This window comes from Anolis carolinensis, chromosome 1 (genome assembly GCF_035594765.1).
Source record: "Anolis carolinensis isolate JA03-04 chromosome 1, rAnoCar3.1.pri, whole genome shotgun sequence".
In the NCBI taxonomy this organism is placed as follows: domain Eukaryota; kingdom Metazoa; phylum Chordata; class Lepidosauria; order Squamata; family Dactyloidae; genus Anolis; species Anolis carolinensis.
In genome coordinates, this window is record NC_085841.1 from 32,170,370 (window position 1) to 32,191,109 (window position 20,740).

Below are 20,740 nucleotides of genomic sequence, written 5' to 3' on the forward strand. Positions count from 1 at the left end.
TATCCTTCTTCGCTCAGCCTTCCTTATGGTCCAGTTCTCGCATCCATAGGTTACTATGGGGAATACCATTGCTTTGACTGTGCGGACCTTCATTGCCAGTGTGATGTCTCTGCTCTTCACTATTTTATCAAGGTTGGCCATTGCTCTCCACCCAAGAAGTAAACTTCTGATTTCCTGGCTGCAGTCTGCGTCTGCAGTGATCTTCGTGCCTAGAAATATAAAGTCTGTTACTGCCTCCACGTTTTCTCCCTCTATTTGCCAGTTATCAATAGGTGTGGTTGCCATGATCTAGATTTTCTTGATGTTTAACTGCAGCCCAGCTTTTGCACTTTCTTCTTTCACTTTGGTGATAAGGCTCCTCAGCTCTTCCTCACTTTCAGCCACCAGAGTGGTATCATCTGCATACCTAAGGTTGCTAATCTTTCTTCCAGCAATTTTAACTCCGGCCTTGGATTCGTCAAGCCCCGCACGTAGCATGATGTGTTCTGCATACAAGTTGAATAGGGAGGGTGAAAGTGTGCAGCCCTGCCATACTCCTTTCCCAATCTTGAACCAGTCTGTTGTTTCGTGGTCTGTTCTTACTGTGGCTACTTGGTCTTTATACAGATTTCTCAGGAGACAGACAAGGTGACTTGGTATCCCCATACCACCAAGAACATGCCACAGTTTATTATGGTCCACAAAGTCAAAGGCTTTAAAATAGTCAATAAAGCAAAAAATAGATGTTTTTCTGAAACTCCAGCAGAAATTGGCAATTTGGTCTCTTGTTCCTCTGCCTTTTCTAAACCCAGCTTGGACATCTGGCAACTCTTGATCCATGTATTGCTGGAGCATTGAATGTTTGCCATAAATATGTTGTACTCCGCCCTGATTCCCCTTTGAGGTGAGAAGAGCAGAATATAAATGTTTTAACTAAATAAATAAATAAATTTTCAAACTTGTTATATGACAATGTAGGGGGCCTGGATCCTCTAATGCAATTCAATGGGAAATTTCCAGCAAATATTACCAGAGCAGTATTTGTTAAGGTAAAAATTTCTCAAAATTTTAATCCATGATTTTTCACTTTCACAGGGGTCCTATACCCCAAACCCTAGCAAATGTGGAAGGCTGGTTGTAATGTTTATTATTATTATTATTATTATTATTATTATTATTATTATTATTATTATTATTGACGTGCTAACAACAATAACATGTGAAGGGGGAAGCTTCTCGCTTCACTTTTTTCCATAGTTGCTGGAGAAGGAAGGAACATTCCTCCATCACAGCTGCCACTGCCCTGACCTCACAGGGAGATGAATAAACTGGCACTGCTCCATCATGCCTAGAACGAAGGTTCACTCCTTGTATCCGATCTGCCACTGACCTGGCCTCAGAGAAAGAGGAGGCAATATCTGCTTCATTTGATCCACTCCACCACTGCTATTCCCTTTTCCTTGTGTGTTGTGTTTTAATTGGGGTTAGTACTGTGTTTCTAAAATGTTCTACAAAACTGCAGTCCAACCCATATTCCTTGTTGTAATACATAATTTAGTAAGAGGGAAAGGTGCTTAGAAAATCTGATCTTACATGTTCTTTGCTTCTCACTCCCACTCCGCCCCCAGGTCTTCTCTTCCCAGAAAATTTGATATTTAAAAAACAAATCCAATGGCATTTTCTCCTAGAGAATCTCTACATGAATCATGTTTTATTTTAATCAAAAGCCGGTTCTTTAGTTCTTCAACGTTGTTTTTCTTCTTTTTAAACTGTGGACTTCGTAAACATCTGAATTGAAAAGGACTCAAAATGTTGCTCGGAATTTTTTGAGAATTAAATTACAGTCACTCTAACAGAGAACTATTGTCTAATAGCAGTTCTTACTTCTGTGTTGTGGGGGATGTAGACATCAACTTCTCATACACTGTAGAATGATTAGATGTGTGAGGCCTCAGAAAAAAAGTTTTTCTAATTAACAACTCAAGTTAGAATAACAAAAATGCAGTTAAATTAAATTAATTATGTAAATGGGTATCTTACAGCCCCCTACCTCTAAGAAGAATGCTAGTGTATGAAAAAAGAATGCAGATCCCAACATCACACCTAGGTGAAGATCTGAAGGACCAACTGCTATGAATGTTTCCATAGCTAGGATTCTGACACAAATACTTGTAAGAAATTTCTGATAATATGCACATCATTGCAAGTTTTGTATAATGACTGTGTCTGTTTTCATTTCATATATATTTTATATATGCAGATTTCCCTATTTTACCCACTTTTGCATGCACATTTTTACTCAGAAATTTTAGCAGAAAAAAGTAGAAAAGTATAAATAGGTAAGTATAGTTGCATTTCAGTACACAAAATATTTAGAATGCAAATGTGAATTAGGTACATTTGAATGGAAAAACAAGCCAAGTGAAATCTTTTCCACTGCAAAATTAGTTAGACTGATGTCCAACTCCACAATTCTTTGTATATATGGCTTCCTGCATAGCTTCCGTCTAAAGATTTTGGCTTTTTTTTTTGCTGGGTAACTAATAGTTAGTTTTGGGAAGGATAGTCACATTTAGAGTGAAGGCAGAATATATATAGGAGGTGGAAATTTCAAGAGAACTAACTATAAACTGGTTTTAATTTGAAAAAGCATCAATCACTGCACTCCACATTTAATTCAAATTGTGAACAGTTTGAATTGTTGGAAATGTTTGTTAATTCATGTAAATTAACTAGAAAATTTAAAAAGCGTGGAAGCAGCAGTTAAAAATAACTAGTGATTTAACTTCTTTTTTTTTACTAACAAAGTTAAACTATCTTTTAGCCAGATTGTAAATTAAAGAATGCTTGCATTTTTTGGAATATAATTGTAATATTTCAGTTATCTTTAGTACCTCTACTAAATGGTAGAGTATCACAATTACAGGTGTGCCTTGTGCTGCTGATTTGTATGTTTTATTTTGATTACTTTTAGAAACAGGAAATAAAGAATTATTTTAAAATTGTAACATTTTCAGGAAATTGCTTGGAAAACTTATAACTGATTACTTGTAAGGATTACAGAATAGAATAATTCATATAAAAGTAAAAAATTGAATTTCATCTTATACAGATATAACTATTGATCAATTATCACTTGCTCTAGTCTCATTATTTTTCACACACATTTCATAAGGCAAACTTTATGTGGATGGACACAAAAGTAAACCCCATTGAATTCAATGAGGTGTACCCTCTTAGATGCATGGGATAAGATTGTCCAAAAAAGGCAACCTCAAGTGTAGACAATATCATTTGCTCATGGTGCGCTGCCTATAAAAAGAAATACTGAACTCTATAGCATGCTAGCATTAAATTCCGCTGTGTCTTCTGACAGCTTTGTAGAGGATGTGTACCGCATTATTGCAATTTTCTTCCCAAGAAGCTGACAGTAAACTTCATTTATGCCTGACCTCCTTGGCTTTCACAGCTGGAACGTGTAGGGAATCACTTCTGGCACAGAAAAGGTTAATTGTCTCCCGCTGAGAGGTAGAAACTGAGAAAAGGATGCCACATTTGGTCAGAATTATAGTAAATGAGGTTTTCTTTATACCACTACTCATTCTCGACATGCTGAAAGGGCATTAGTTCACAGTCACTTTTGCTGGAATTATCAAATCTGCTCAGGAAGCTTCATTAGGATATTAAACAAGACTTAATAAGTGAAAGTGATTTGCATTGCTGATAATCGTGTGCATTAATCAAGGGAGCTTCTGTCTCTCTCCCTCGCCGCAATATGCTTCGTGTTCTATTGTAAAGCCTCTTTAATTCTGCGTGGCGTCTTAAAAAGGGAAGCGTTTCGTTTTAGAAAGCCATTTTTATAATGATTTACTTAGCAAAGATCACTATAAATAATGCCTAACTCACTCCTTAGCTTCACCCATCAATATAATTAATATTGTGTGGGGTTGGTGGCCAGGATATGGACCAGATGTGTTCCCATTTGTGAGACGTAGATTGCACTTATTTTAATAAATTCAGACTGAGTAACTTTCAGAGCCAAATAATGACATCTCACACTTTAATCTGAAGTCAAAATGTCAAATTGAGGGATTTTTTTATACACAGAATATGCTACTGCTGTATGTTGAGTTTGTTGCTGCATAATAAGAAAAACAAAACATATCACATTATTATCATTATTATTATTATTATTATTATTATTATTATTATTATTATTATTATTATTATTCAGAATCCTACTGGATCATTACAAATTTGTAATCAAGAGTTACACATTTGTTATTGCATTGCATTACAATCCCTAAATATCCCTTTGTTTAGGGAATAAATAGTGACTATGAATGTTCCCCAATCCTTACTTACTGGGCAGTAGCTACTGTGATCAATGGGACTTCGTTCTTCTGCTACTCAGGAAGTGGCTGACTGATGTTCTCATATCCCCTTATTCTGCAAGCAATCTTTGTTATAAAAGGTAGTTGTGAGAGGAACACTGTTTCTGCCTTAAGGTGCATCTACACAGCAGAAGTAATACAGTTTGATGCTACTTTAACTACCATGGCTCAATGTTATGGAATTATAGGAGCACCAGCATTCTATGGCAGAGAAAACTAAAGACCTTTATAAAACTAAAGCTCCCATGATTCCCCAGGATTGTAACATGGCAGTTAAAGTGGTATCAAACTGCATTAATGTTACAGTGTAGATGCGCCCAACCGGTAAGTGGGAACTGGGGGTCGGGTGGATTCACTACATAGCTGTAACTGCCATGGTTATGTAACAACATAATACATAGAGAAGGAGGAGGACTTATTCATTTCTTACTCAGCTTTCCCTATGGAATTAGGCAGGGAATAAAAATTAAATGCCTAACACCAGTTAAAACACAAAAAAGGCATTTCTTGAGATAAACTCTATTTTTCAAAAATGCTCTATTCTTTTCTTCACAGCCATTCCACTGTTTAGCTAACTGGAATGTTATCTTTAATTGCTGCAGTACCAAGGATCTTGCATGTGACTTACAACATATGCAAGATGACGTGTTGTTCTTGTTGTTGCTGCTGTTCATTTATAATTTTGCATTTCTGCCAAAATAGTAGCCTTCTTGTTCACAGGCACTGGATCTGTGGAATCACTCAACCAGAGATTGAAAATAATAAAAGAAATAAAATATTCTGTTCTTCACTACCTCCCTACTGAGGGTCAAGAAGCTGCTGAGATGAGGGATGGGAGAGAGCAAGAGTTGGGAAGAGTGGGAAGCAGTTATTGGGATAGAGAGTGGGAGCCCAGGACGCACATTCGTGTGGTGGGGAAAAGTAAAAGGAGAAGTAAGGAGTGGGCATCAGGTTGTAGAGGAAAGGCTGGGACTCATGACCATATGTGGGATAACATTAATGACCTTCTAAAAATGTTATTCCTTTGGAATACATTTTATTCCATCCTGTTGATAGGAAACAGTTTGCAAACATTTGATAAAAAGTCAGCACAAAGTTTCATACAAAAATCTACTAAGATATGCCTTTTGTATGCAATTTTCCCCAAATATGCAATTTACAATTGATGGCTTGTTTATCTGAGTGCTGGGGGGCATCTCATGCCCTCATTTTGGCCTAAGACACCCCTCCTGTTTCTTCTGTGTGTAGTCATTATTGTTTGGATCCACTTTTTTTGATCAGAGAATTTCCCCACAAAATTTGGGGAAAGGTGAGGATGATTGGGATTCTGGGTCATGTGTTAGTTAGACTGAATTATATTAAAATATGAAAGAAATTAATTTCTCCCTCATGCCTCTTGCAAGGTCCATTTGAAATATTCAGGAAAGAAGCCAAGCACAGTTCCTGTGGCCATGCTGGACTGCGGCTTTAGTGCAGTAGTTCCCAACCTTTGAGCCTCCAGGTGTTTTGGACTTCAGTTCCCACAGTTGCTAACAGCTGGTAAGCTGGCTAGGGTTACTGGGAGTTGAAGTCCAAAACACCTGGAGGCCCAAAAGTTGGGAAACCACTGCTTTAGTCCAATGTGCCCTGAGGGCACCAGGTTGTCAAAAACTGACTATCATAGTAACCGTCCTGTTTTAGATAGCTCAAAAAGCATAATTCAGTGTTAGGACATTGTATTCTTGATGTGTAGGTATCTCAGATTCAAAATTATGCAACAGAGTCTCTTCATTCATTCAGAGGAACTATCTCATGATTGACCCCTACCATTGACCACTAATGGTTAGTAATTGTATGATTTGGTCATAGCGGTGGTATGGTCCTATCACAGTGGGATATACCTGTTTGGAAAGTTGAATTCCCCACTTCTTGTCTAATTAAATCTTTTGACCTCAGACCAAGGTGAGATAACTCTCAGTGAATAATGAATTTTCTCCCACTGCCCTGGAATTGTTCTTTAAATCCTTCTATACAGTAATATTGTTGGTAATTTCTATAACAGCATGCCAAAGGGGCCAGTTACTGTATATTCTGCTGGGAGCACTTGTACAATGTGTCAAAGTCTTTCATGTCATCATGTCATATCAAATTTTGAGTGACATAGCCTTTGGAATTGCATCATTCCAAGTTCATCTTTTCCCTGCCCTGTACTGCATCTCCTTTTCATCTGAAGGTGTTTGGAAAAAATGCATTTTGGAACTGATAACACTAATCTTTCCAGCAGTGAACACCTAGATCAAGGTGAAAATATTCTTTGTCCACAAACTCTGTAGAATTGCCTTCCACTGTCAGAATATTGTGAAATCAGGCATTGTAGCACACTCAACAGGGACAGAAGAGAGGCTGTGATATCTTCCAATCAGAACTGTAAACAGTTAACTAGGCGCTATTATATTCCAACTAGGATGTGACCAGGGACCCTTTCAAACTATATAATCATGGCACTATGAGTCCACTTGAACTTCTGTTGCTTCACCTATGGAATCCTAAGGTATAAAGTATAGGAAAGGACATCTACTTCTTTTGCACCTCACCAAACCACAAATCCCAGGATTCCATAGCATATAACCAGGACAATTAAAGTAGAATTATAGTGCTGTAACTGTGTTGTCTGAAAGTACCCCAGAATACAGTGGTGTGCTCTCAGAATCATGAGCTCTCATTCAATGTACATCCATACCATGCTGCTTACAGCATATTCTATACATGTCTATTTAGAAATTTCTTCTTGCTAATTGGGTATAGGATTACTTATTGTCACGACCCAGGCTGCAGAGCACCAATAACCATACACAGAGGCCAGAATCTAACTAATATCTTTATTAAGGAATTGTATAAGGTAAATAAAAGCAAGTGTAGGAAATAGTTCAGGAGTAGACCTTTCAGGGAAGGTCAAAATTAGTCCAAAGAAACAATGTCCAATATGAAATATTAAGGTCCAAAGTTGTAATCCAATAACCGAAACACTCACTTCGCCAAGCGAAGTGAGGGGAGATGACAAGGTCCTTTAGTCCATGAAACTTGAGCAAGGCTAGGTAATAACTTGATACTTGGAACACAAGGCTTGAACAAGGCAACAAGAAACGAGGAGCAAAACCAAGATCCGTGGAAATTACTTGGCAAGGTCCGGGAAGCAAGGCAAGATCCGTGGAAGTAAACAAGGCTGGGAACGAAGGCTTGGAAACAGGAACAAGGCTTGGAAACAGGAACGAGGCTTGGAAACGGAGTAGCTGTCCACACACGCTACTCCAGTAGCTGACGAATTGACTCCGCAAGATTCCAAAAGGGGCAAGGAACCTAAATAGGGCCTCGTTTCCCACCAGAGAACACTTCTCTGGGGAAACCAGAAACGAAAGTCAATCTCTGTGTCCAGATGTATGACTCCCTAAAATTTCTCATGGAAGCAGGCTTAATCATCAGAATGCTTTGCTGCGATTCTCAGGCTTCGGCGATTAGCCTGCTGAACTCCTTTTTGTTGTAGATAATAATTACGGCGAGAAAATGGGGGAGATTTTGACTCAGGGCTTGTTTGGCAGATTTCTGGAATACAAACCTCCTGCAGGTGCAAGGGCTCTAATTCAGGCTGGGAAAGTTCCCTTTCTGGCTGAAAAGGTGGAAAACCCAAGTTTTCCTCTTCATCTGTCACAACAGCACTAGGAACGGGACTACATGGCCCATGAGTCATCACACTTATGTACAAAAGTATAACTTGAAGCAATGGCAGTGGATTTCAAGCAATGCTCTGACCATGATAATGCTATGGCAGTCTACAGAGCAAACTGCAATGAAAACAAATAACAGAATTAAAACACTGATCCCAAAGAAATTTTGAAACCTCTTAATTCAGATGATTTTTAAAAATCTTCTCCTTGGCATTTTATATGGATGAAACCAGCCTAATCTCCCTTGGGAGGAATTTCTTCAACAGGGTGTCACCACAGAAAAGCCTCTGTTATATGTTCTCAAGGAGCCCCCAATGGCGCAGCGGATTAAACCACTGAGCTGCTGAACTTGCTGACTGAAAGGTCGGCAATATGAATGTGAGGGGCAGGGTGAGCTGCCGTTATTAGCCCCAGCTTCTGCCAACCTAGCAGTTCGAAAACATGCAAATGTGAGTAGATCAATACGTACCGCTCCAACAGGAAGGTAATGGCGCTCCATGCAGTCATGCCAGTCACATGACCTTGGAGGTGTCTACAGACAACACAGGCTCTTCAGCTTAAAAATTGAGATGAGCACCCACCTCCTCCCCCCCCTTGAGTCAGACACAACTGGGCTTAATATCAGGGGAAAAACTTTACCTATATGTTCTCATTAACTCAGCCTCATCTGGTGGCTTTCTAATAATGATAACAATCTATACTTAGAAAAGTGGCAGTCTTTCAGATAATTTGGCCCTCAGTTTTTAAAGCTTTACAGTTAAGAAACCTCAAATTGAAATGATGACAGAAGCCAGTGAAATTTATAGGAGATAAGACTATAGCCTATATATATATATATATATATATATATATATATATATATATATGAAAGCAGCCTGGACATCACATTTCATCAGCTTCCATTTCAAACAGAAAGAAGTCCCATGAACAACATGTTGCAGTAATCTCTTCAATAAGAGATTAAGGTTTTGTTGTGATCAGATTTGCATTCTTCAAGGGGGCATCCAGCTGGCACTCTAGCCAAAGCCAAGTAAAAGTGTTCCTAGCTTCAAAAGCCACCTGGATATCCCAAGCATTCCTAAACTGTCAACTTGTTGCTTCAAAGAAAGTACAACCCTGTCCTGAACAGACAATTTTCTAAATCTAGAATTGAATTTAGTAGCACCCCTGTTTTATCTGGATTTAGCTTCAATCTTTTAAATCTTGTTCAATCTATTACTGAATCCAAGCAATTGAACAAAGAGACAACATCAGGTGTCACCACAGGGGCAAGAAGTCCAGCTCCAAGACGACAAATGACTTATTCCAGTGGATTCACCTCAGTGGGAGAAAAAGGGGTGGGTGGGAGATGAAATAGATCCCCACGGAAACTCATACATCCAGTAATCCACCAGAACCACCTTCTGAAATCAGTTTGTGACATTGGACCGGAAGCACCCGAAATGATTTCCCCAAGATCCATTTTAATCACAGTCCCAGAAGAGTACTAAGGGTCAGTAGCACTAAATGCTCTCAAAAGTTCTAGCCAAATTCAAAGAGACACACTCCCACTGTCTAGCTCCCAATGTGGGTCATCCATCAAAGTAACCAAACTGGACCTGAATCCAGAATAAAAAGCATTATTCAAGAAAGTATAGTGTTAGGTTGTCACAATGCATTTAAAGCCCTTTTTCCAAAAAGAAAGGTTAAAAACTGGCTGATGGTTATCTCAGATAATTATCTAAACAGAAGACCCTCCAGGTTAAAAGACTTTCTCCAGCTTGTGTAATATCCATCTGAATTCGTTCTCTGCTTGGGCATTTATAAAAACAGCAGTAGAGAGTTCATATGTTTGAGTTTCCTTTTCACAACTACCCTGTTTCTCCACTTTCCCCAAAAAAGTACACATTCAAAGCCTTTCCACCCTCTTTTTTTGTTAAAATTCTTCAAATACCTCGCTGTTAAATGAATGTGTAAAATGATGGCCTTCCATGTTCCTCCTTTTCCTATGAATCAGAACTCTAGGAATCAGGTGCTAAGAAGACTGAGAGGACATTGTTCTACCAGCAACATCTGACTCTTTAGGAGGCCATAGGAGAATCTTCAAAGATGTCTCTCTGCCTCTGACTTGGCTGGGCTGCTGGTTGCCCGCTTTATCTTCTTGGATGAAAATTTTCCCCTTTGATTCACCTATAATTCTGAAGGAATTGATGCATTTATATCCATTTTGAATACAGTTCTATACAAATGCTTCAATTGATCTTAAGGCAGACCTTTTTATTCCCTCTTAGATGATCGCAGCATTATGCATTTTTGCTTTGGTGTGAGAACTGCACACATGCACCCTGGGTGATATTATACATATACTACCACTTTATTCCTATCTAGAATAACAGCGCACAGTTAAACCTGTACATATTGGCATTCACAAAATTCTATTTCATGAAGAAAAAGGGTTTCTGCTCCATTTTTCCCACAAATTAAATGCTAATTGGATTACAAAATATTATCATCACTGTGATCAGACTTGTAGACATTATGGTTCCTAAGTATCTGTTAATGTGGGATTTGTGTATAGGTATTATGGACTAAAATAGAGAACAAATACCACAGCTTTAACTTTGTGCACTATTGTATGATGTCAGTAAAATGCTGAGTTCCCATGAAATACAGTAGTCTATTCTTTTAATCTTTTTTTTAAAAAATATTACTTTTTATTTAAAGACTAGGTTCAAAGGTGCTTTTGGAGTTTTCTGTATAGTGCTGAATAAGATAGTGTTATTAAATTCACAAAATTGTCATCAGTGTTGGTCTTTCTGATCCAAGGTTTGAAATTGCTCCTTTTGGGGAAAACATCTCCCAACATGCTGGTTGAGAGATTGCGGAGACTTGTCCACAGTATCAATAACAGCTCTTTAGAATCTCAGGATGTTGCTGATAGTGCCTTAAGCAAAGATGCTACAGAAGGGACCTGGGGACTTCTACATGTCAAGGAAGGAGGAACCATCCAGCGGAGCTGTTCAGGGTGGTCAGGGGACTCCTTCATCCCGATTCTTGGGTGGAGCCCTCTGACTGCCTGGTGGTTCACTGTGAGGAATTTGCAAGGTTCTTTGCAGATAAAGTTGCTCAGATCCGCTCCGACTTGGATGCCACTATTGATACAGTCTCTTTGGATGTAATTCAGGAACCCACTTGTCAAGTTTTAATGCATTCATTTCAATTGGTGCAGTCTGAGGATGTGGACAGGATGCCTGGGGAAGTGAGTCCCACCACATATGCTCTAGACCCTTGCCCTTCTTGGCTAATTAAAAAGGCCGGGGGGGGGGGGGGATTAGTAGACTGGTGAAGAGGATAGCTAATGCTTCCCATAGCCAAGGCAAATTTCCATCTAGTCTAAAAATGACAGTTGTAAAACCATTACATAAGAGACCATCATTAGACCCCATGGAAATCTCCCCTTCCTGGGCAAGGTTCTGAGGTGGGTGGTGGCTTCGCAACTTCAGGGATTCCTAGAAGAAATGTATTATCTAGATCCATGCCAGTCTGGTTTCAGGCCTGGCTATGGGACTGAAACTGCTTTGGTCGCCTAGGTAGATGATCTGTATGGATAGTTTGATAGGGGGAGTGTGTCCCTGTTAGTTCTCTTGGACCTCTCAGTGGCTTTCAATACCAACAACCATGGTATCCTTCTGGGTCACCTGGCTGAGATGGGTCTCAGAGGCACTGTTTTAATATGGCTCTGGTCCTTCCTGGAAGGATGGACCCAGATGGTGGTGTTGGAGGATGCCTGCTTGACCCCACAGCCTTTGTCTTGTGAGGTCCCGCAGAGTTCAGCATTGTCCCCCATGTTGTTTAACATCTACATGAAGCCGTTGGGAAAGATCATCCAGAGATTTGGAGTTTGGTGCCATCTGTAAAAAAGCCAAGAAAGCAACCCAGACTCTAAACCAGTGCCTGTTGTGGACAGTATGAGGACAAACAAATTGAAACTGAATCCAGGCAAGACGGAGGTCCTTCTGGTCAGTCTTAAGGCAGATCAGAGTATAGAGTGGCAACCTGTCCACACAAGCAAACAAAACAGGATGAGGTGGACAAAGAGAGCATTCAAAGAAATTAGAGATAACGAAGGGCTTTATCAAACTAATGCTTTAAAGTTGGCAGTCCTGCATCTTGGCATCTTCTGCCAACTGCAGAATTCTGGGAAATGAAGTTTAGGGTAGGCCTTTGGAATTCTCAGCTACAAATGTCCTCGCCTTCCCAAACTACATTTCCCAAATTCTGCATGTGGCAGAAGACGCCAAAAATTCAGGGCTGCCTGCTTTAAAGCATTAGTCTGATGAAACCCTATATCTAGAGTAAGTTCACTGTTAGAGAAATGTTCCACAATGTGGGTGGTAGAGGTGTGAGACAACATGGGTGGACTCCATCTTGTTCTCCCTCCCATCCAATTGTTTCTTGCATGAGAGAGAGAGACACTGGGTTAGGGTAATAGCTGTTAGAAGCACCAGGAAGCTAGTGGCCCACACCTAGATAAAATCAAACTGTCTATTCTAAATCAGACTGTCAGGCATATAGTCATCAGCCAGATGTATTCAGTGATGTCCTGGTCCAGCACTCTTACCATTATACCACATGTTTCCACCAACATGTTAATTCCACTGGGCCTCATATACAGAATTTGTTCATTTTCTTGCTTGCTTTTGGTCTAAAACGTTCAATGCAAGGGCTTAAGGTCAGTCGCTCCTCTCTAAACCAATCTGTCCTGGAATTCAAAAATAGAAACTTCAGTGTGAAAGAAGAAAAATAGTACTGTCCTTGTAGATGAAAGTTTCAACCTATTCTTAAAGTTTTTGTATCAACTGTAGGAGTGAGCAATTTCAGAGTTGCAGCTATGATTAATTTTTTAAGCCAAATACTCCTGAAATTTTAAAAATTACCAGCTGAGAAATAGTGAGAGGAGTTGGGAGAGTGGGAGACAATGAGAATCTAATTTCTTGGCATCACTTCAGCACCCAGAAGCAGAATGCAAGGTAGGTGATGGGAAAAATACTGGATTCAATAGCAGGGGATGGGTCATTTGTGGGAAACAAGCAGACCAGTAATGGGATGTAAACTGGAATAGATCTTTAGTGCCAGTTTGCCTCCCTCATATGATTAAGTTACAAAGCATTATATGGCTTGCATCTAACCCACAACAAAAGCTTATCTTATAACAATAATGTGACAATTTTTGGTAGGTTTGGGGCCAGTTCTAATTTAGAATACTTTAGCATTACCCACTTGTGTATTTTCCCACCCTATTTATTTGTTCATTTATTTATTTCGATTATTTATACCCCGCCCTTCTCACCCAAGGGGACTCAGGGCAGCTTACAAGTGGCAATTGATGCCGTTACACTGTTATACAATGAACTAAAACGTTAAAAAAGTGAAAACAGTCATAAAATACAATATACAAAGTTTAAAACAATGCAAAGTGCTTATGCTATTCATCCACCAGACCTTATACAATAGCCTTAATTCAGACCGCGTCGAAGCCAACACATGCTTATTCTTCAAACGCCTGTGTACATAGCCAGGACTTCAGTTTTTTTCTGAACCCCAGAAGCGATGGAGCCTGCCGAATGTCACTGGGGAGAGAGTTCCGCAGCCAGGGAGCCACTACCGAGAAGGCCCTGTCTCTCGTCCCCACCAGCCGTGCCTGTGAGGCGGGTAGGACCGAGAGCAGGGCCTCTCCAGATGATCTTAAGTTTCTCGTGGGCTCATAGGGGAAGATACGTTCGGACAGGAAAATTGGACCAGAACCGTTTAGGGCTTTGTAGGCCGAGACCAGCACTTTGAATTGGGCTCGGTAGCATATCAGCAACCAATGGAGCTGTCTTAACAAGGGAATAGTACCCTCCCTGTATGCTGCCCCAATTAACAATCTGGCTGCCGCCCGTTGTACTAATTGGAGCTTCCGGGCCGTCTTCAAAGGCAGTCCCACGTACAGCGTGTTGCAGTAATCCAACCGGGATGTGACCAGAGCGTGGACCACCGTGGCCAAGTCAGACCTCCTACGGTACGTGCTAGTAATGATGTGAAATTGGAAAACTGGTATCACTACCTTGTTGCTAAGAATACAAGTCTTCCTTGTTACCACAGTTGTGCTGACAACCAGTCAGTATCTGAGCATAAGAGCTGGTTATAAAGCATTATATGACTTGTGTCTAGGCTATCTTTAGCACCATGGTCTCCCATATGAACCAGCCCCAGATTGTTAGATTTGCAGAGAATTTTTTTCTCTCAGTACTGCCAGCATTAGAAACACATTTGATAGGAAAGCACAAGAAGTTGCCAACTCCTGCTTCTGTGGCCTCTTCCAGACAGCTGTATAAAATCCACATTGAACTGGATTATATGGCAGTGTGGACTCAGATAATCCAGTTCAAAGCAGATATTATCTGCCCTGATATTCTGGGTTACATGGCTGTGTGGAAGGGCTCTTAGACTCCTTTTCTGGGGAAACTGGAATAGCTCCCTTTCCATCTTTAGGCAAAAGTCATTTTGTTCCAATAGGGTTTCAAGAAATGTCTGCTTCTGTGAAAGGGGTTTTAATAGTGGACCGTACTGCAATTTTTCTTTTTAATGGGTGTTTTTTTCTCAATTGTGTTATTGTTGTGGTGAGCCTTAAAGTCATTTCTGACCTATGGCCACCCTAAGGCAACCATATCACAGTGCTTTCCAGGGCTGAGAGCATGTGACTCACCCGAGATCACTCAGAAGTTGCATGACCTGCAACCAGGGCACCATCCATGATGTTTGACATACCTTTCAGATATCTGATTCAAACTACATTCACATACAAAATTCATCAGAAATACTCATAAAGGACAGTGGAAAGGCAAAATGTGTGAATTGGATCCAAACTAGGAAAAAGGCAGGATATTAATCAAATAAATAAAACTAAAATATAGTGAATGATTTTCAACTGCTTCCTTACATGTTGAATGTGGAGCCTGCCCAATTAAATGTAAACATCTCTGTAGAGAATTACATAATATTCTAAAATATCTACATAAGCTAAAATTTAGAAATATTTTCTCTTGTCTAAAAACGAATACATTGCACATTTTTTCAAAAGGGTGGACCAAATTTTCTTAATCCATTGATCTATAGTAGGTAAGTCTTTGGATTTCCCTCTTGTTTGTTATTAAAGGTCACATCCCTTTGTTTTACAGTGGCTCATATGCAGCTGGACTGACAACTCAAATCATAGCCACTTGGAAGAACAAGAATAAGACTCAAAGACTCCCTCTTTGTTTCCCCCAAATTAGAGGAATGGTCTCTCAAAGGAACACTAATGCAAGGCTACACATTGTGGCTCCAAGTAAAGCAGGTACTGTTCTTCTGATGAACTTCTCTACATTAAGTCAGTCATTGATCATTTACGTATATAAGAGTAGAATGCCATTTCCTTGTCTCCCCGACTCAAGAAGAAATTGCAGCAAAGCAAATAGGACTGGAGAGCCACAGCTTCCAGGCAAAGGCACACATCCCTCCCCTTTTGTTTGCATCAAAGACAGCACCATACCATTCAACACCTTGAGCCTACTCAAGGTGACAGAAAAGTACAACAGATATTTCCACCCACTTGACCCAGCCTAGTGTAATTTCAAGGAACAAATCTCCAGGGGGTGAGATAGCTCAAGTGAAATTCAATTCGTCATTGTCTGAAGATACTAAAGATACTAAAGAACTAAACCAGTGCCCAATACAGACAAGGATAATGTTAGAAAAGTACCAGCGGCCTAAGAAGGAAAGACAAATCTTCCAGCTCTACCTTCTTCCACAGTTGATTTTAAAAACAAATTCCTGCCAAATATATGAAGAAATTTCTCCACTTTGAGAAGTTCTAATCAAAAATGAATTCCTCTATAATCTCTCTTGGCCCTCAATAGGCACAGTCATTCCCGGCATGGAGGGGACTGTGTTTAGCCCACTTGTCTTGCAGCTATTAAAAACAAAGGACCTGTTTGGAAAAATAGAGGATAACTTTAATTAAGAACAACAAACAGAGCGGCCGTTCAGCCACATAGAGGTTTGTGGTTTGTTTTTTTGTTAGTTCATATGGACTCTTGGGTGTTTTGGTGCACAAATGTAGGCCCTGGATCTTCAATGTTTGCCTGCACTTGGTCTAAATCAGTGATTCCCAAAGTGGGCACTACCGCCCCCTGGTGGGCGCTGCAGCGATCCAGGGGAGCGGTGATGGCACCTATTAGGACACCAGGGGCGGGGCCAGGGGAGGGGTGAGGCATCTTCCCAAGTGCTGGAGACAGGGCTGAGCACTCGAGGCACCTGATAGGACACAGGGGGCGGAGCTAGAGGAGTGGGCATGGTTTCTTTCCAAGAGCCCGAGACAGGACTGAGAATCTATACCTCTCCTGAGGCGCTTGTTGGGACATAGAAGGCGGAGTTAGGGAAGGGGGCAGGGCCCCTTCCAAGAGCCCGAGACAGGGCTGAGCCTCTATACCTCTCCTGAGAGGCCTTTTAGGACTAAAGGCTGGGGCTAGGGGCTGGGGCCAGGCCTCTCCAGGAGCCTCTGTATACCTTCCTTGAGGCGCTTGTTAGAAAACGGGGGTGGGGTATAGGCAGGGCCGGCCTCACCATGGAGGCCACGTGAGGCCGCCGCCTCGGGCGCAGGTCCCGGGGGGGCGCCGTCACGCTGGGCGGGAGGCGGGGCACCGCCCTGACGGTGCCCCGCCTCCCGCCCAGTGCGCCCTGGCCTGGCTGACCTTGCCCGGCCAGCTGCCGGCTGGGCAAGGCCAGCCAGGCCACAAGGCCAGGGCGCACTGGGCCCAGCGTGCCCTGGCCCCACCTCCCACGCAGTGTGGGAGGCGGGGCCAGGGCGAATAGTGTGGGAGGCGGGGCCAGAGTTGGCCCCGCCTCCCGCGCTACTCACCCTCACCCGTCTGGCCTTTTCCAGCTGGCCAGACTGCAGCGGAGGTCCCTCCAGGCCGCTTTTCAGCACCCCCGCTTAACATTCGAATTTATCTCCAGCCGGCCCTTTGGGGTGTATTATACATGTCTATTTTTAGTATGGTTTGTATTATTTCTAGTATGGTTTGTATTATTTTGACTCAATTTACATTTAATTCTATGAAAAGAAATAAGACAGCAGAGCAGCAAACAGAGGGAACTCCAGGATTACCTGAAGAAGGTCTACCTGAAGAAGGTCACCGAAACTGGATGCATACCCGGGAGATGCATACCCAGTCGTTACTATTGACATGGAACTTTGTTGCTATTGATATGGAACTTTGATTTACTATTGACATGGAACTTTGATTTACTTTGAATGATCGAATTTGAAGAAGAGTACTACAAACCTTGAGAACACTATCAAGATTGTATTTGTTAAAATTGGACATTGAAATATGTACTTATCTGTACAATTGGAATATATAAATTGATATTACAGTCATAATATATGTGATTATATCACTTGAGGAAATATAGAACTATAACTTACTTTAAAGTACAATATATACCATACTTTTCCTTTTTTCCTTTTTACTGTATATAATAGACATCTGTGCATATAGCTATAGGGGTTCAGCCCCATCAGGCACTTGGGAAGAGGCCCCACCTCCTCCTCTAGCCCCGTCCCCTGTGTCCTGGCAAGCACCGCAGGACAGGGATAGAAGCTCAGCCCTGCCTCAGAGCTCATAACTCCACCCATCCCAGTCCTGGCCGCCCATTTGTGGCCCTGCCCACCTCCCCCTCCCCCTCTCCATCCTGCATCTTGGACTAGGGGAGAGGCTCAGCCCCGCCCTCTTGAGCAGGAGCCACGGCTACCCCTCTAAGCCACACCCCCTTTCCAGGGGGGGAGCTGAGTAATTTTTTTCTGGAAAGGGGCGGTAGGCCAAATAAGTTTGGGAACCACTGGTCTAAGTGAAGGGTGCCCCTAGAGTTGGCTGAGTTATCAATAGTCCTCAACATTTGCTATATACAGCTGCTGGGAACTACAGTTCAGCAACACCCAAAAGGTCCTACAAATTCCCATCCCGGGTTGAAACCAAGGGTGGGGAAATCTCTCCCGGTCAGGGTCCAAATTGCCTGCCGTGGTTGAAGTCACAGCCAATTTACCAGTTTGCATCTTTCCTCATACAGCACAATACCATGCATGACTACGTGTATAAGAGCTACAAACACTGACTTGTATACTCTCATTTGTATACTTTAATTTAAAAAAGAAACTATTTAAAAAGAAAGTTGTAAGCTATTCTGAGAAACTAACAAGTTCCATCCATTTTCATTTTTTTTTATTTCAAACAAGCAATTTTTTTTTTCAAGTAGGTACCAACTTGGGACACTCTTAATGTTTTCACCTCAAAAAGCTGCCATTTTTATGGGTTTCTTTCTCCCCCTCCATCCTCTTCCTACATTTCATATAATTTTCAAAGTGCTTTTTTCTCCAGCTTCTTGTCAGACCTATTTCCACTGATTCCTGGAGTGCCTCCATAGACAGTGGCAGGTCTTCTTCTCTTCAATCATTTCACATGCCACATACGTGTCTGAATTTCAGCAATGGTATACTTGTGAAGTCAGAGAACAGTGCCGTTTATTAACTGCTGATAATATTTCCTTTGTCTCCTGTGTTCCTTTTCTCCAAAAGAAAAAAAGCACCTGGGATAAGATAACAGCAATTAGAATGCATTTTCTCTCTATTTAACTTTATATTCTATATAATTTCTTTCCAACACAGTCTTTCTAAGTAGCTCGAGATTAGAAGGGCTACAGTGACCTGTGACACATCTACAAAATACCCAGGAGTAATTCTTGGTGTTAACCTTCAATAAACGGATGGATTATATTACAAATAATAAGATGGCTAAATATAGGCACATCCTATGAATTAAACATGGCCCCAACCTTGCATGATACTAATTTATTCTGGCACATCTTGATCATTGTGATGCAGCTGTGTCCTTCTCAATGTTTTTTAATTGTCCAGTAGCTGTCCTTTATAATCTATTTGTAGTCTGCTGTATAATGTATAAATGGTGTCAATCTCTTTGCAACATATATCATTCATTTCATAAGCTGCACTCAAGATGACTATGCCTATAGAATGTTTACAATGATAGTACATGACTTGTGGTCTCCGAGATTAATCAATGACCTTTTAACAATAAAACTGATGGATAATGTTTAGGTAAATATAATACAGAGGACTCATCAACACCAGACAGGTTAATCTGGTGTAAATCTTGGCTGAAGCAGCCACAGATCCAGCACATACATGCTGAATCTGGGACCATTATCCAGAAAGCCCAGGACCATTTTAGCCCCACTGCGCTGCCACCTCATCTATGTTGTCACCACCACACGTAACTGGCCACTCTTCTTCACCATCGAGGTCAATATGTTTATGTCAGGACAGAGTGTTTGCACAAAAGACAAGAAAGAGGGGGTTGATCTCCCCTCCTTCTTGCTGTTCATATTGGTACCCCATTATGACATTAACATTCAATGAACAGGTGCTCAAACAGAGGTCTGTGGCCAGCTAGGAGTGACAACAACAGTGATAAGTCCATGAGACATCCTCTTTGTAGGGCACCAGTGTCCATCTAGACAGCAGATTGGACCAAATCAAAACCAATAGTCTTCAGTGCCCCACATCTCTGAGGTACTCCAGAGGTTCGAGGAAACACTTTCAAGCAAACTCTGTAGAATCCACTGACTTTTCCTAAAGTGATAAAAAGTTAGACTATAGGCATAAAACCCAGGATACTCACTGAAAGTCACTGTGCATCATAAAAACTTCCTTCAGTCCATTTCTCATGTAGACAAGCCCAGAGACAACCTTTTTGAAGTAGATAGAAAAACAATCATTAAACCTCTCTTTCCATGATTCTGCTGAACATTTAACATGCAATAGGTCTTATATTGTGTTGTTGTTGTTGTTGTTGTTGTTGTTGTTGTTGTTAACTTTATACCCTGCTTTTTGTCCCATAGGGACTCAAGGCAGCTAAAAGTCCCACACTTAGTCAAGTTCTGCGCAACACAAAAGTTAAAAAACAATCAAATAGTAACAATGTGATAAACACAGATTAAAATACAACAAATACACTTAAAATAGTCTTTAAAACCCATAGCCTCCCATCTACAGAGAGAAGGCCCTCCCCAGTAGATTGTAGATGTCTCCCAGGTTCATAGAAAGAGATACGGTCTTTCAGATAACCTGAATATCATTGGCCTATCTAATTTAGTATTATCTGTTCTTGACTGGGATTAGTTCTCCAAAGGGCCACTTTTCTTCTAATGTAGAAATCCCTGCATCCCTTGAAACATTAAATTTTTCTGTACACAAGATATATGATTCTTCTTATAGAATGTATTACTGCAGGCCCTTGGTATCTGGTGGGGCTTGGTTTCAGGACCTACCCACCCTCATGAATACCAAAATATGTGGATTCTCAAGTTCCAATATCTAGAATGGTGTAGAAACGTGAACAAAACAAAATAAGTGTTGGAGAGAGCCTGTGAAATAGCAAAAGTATGATTATTCACAGATTTGATGAAAATGTTCTGCCTAGGAATCTCTAGGTCTTCTAGTGTGATTCTGTGGTCATGCTAGAGAATTTAGAGTCATTTTGGAGGACCTAAAGATTTCTAGAGATGTGTTATCCCAGGTTTTGAAAT

At 40.9% G+C, this 20,740-nt stretch overlaps 1 long non-coding RNA gene across 1 annotated transcript; it reads right to left on the reverse strand.

Annotated features, from left to right (window-relative positions):
• Positions 1 to 18,340: 18,340 nt before the first annotated feature.
• Positions 18,341 to 20,049, reverse strand: LOC134295541 (uncharacterized). Its single transcript, XR_010002159.1, has 2 exons — positions 19,834 to 20,049; positions 18,341 to 18,721 (listed from the first exon to the last, which is right to left on the reverse strand). It is a non-coding gene; the product is annotated as an uncharacterized LOC134295541 (long non-coding RNA).
• Positions 20,050 to 20,740: the final 691 nt, after the last annotated feature.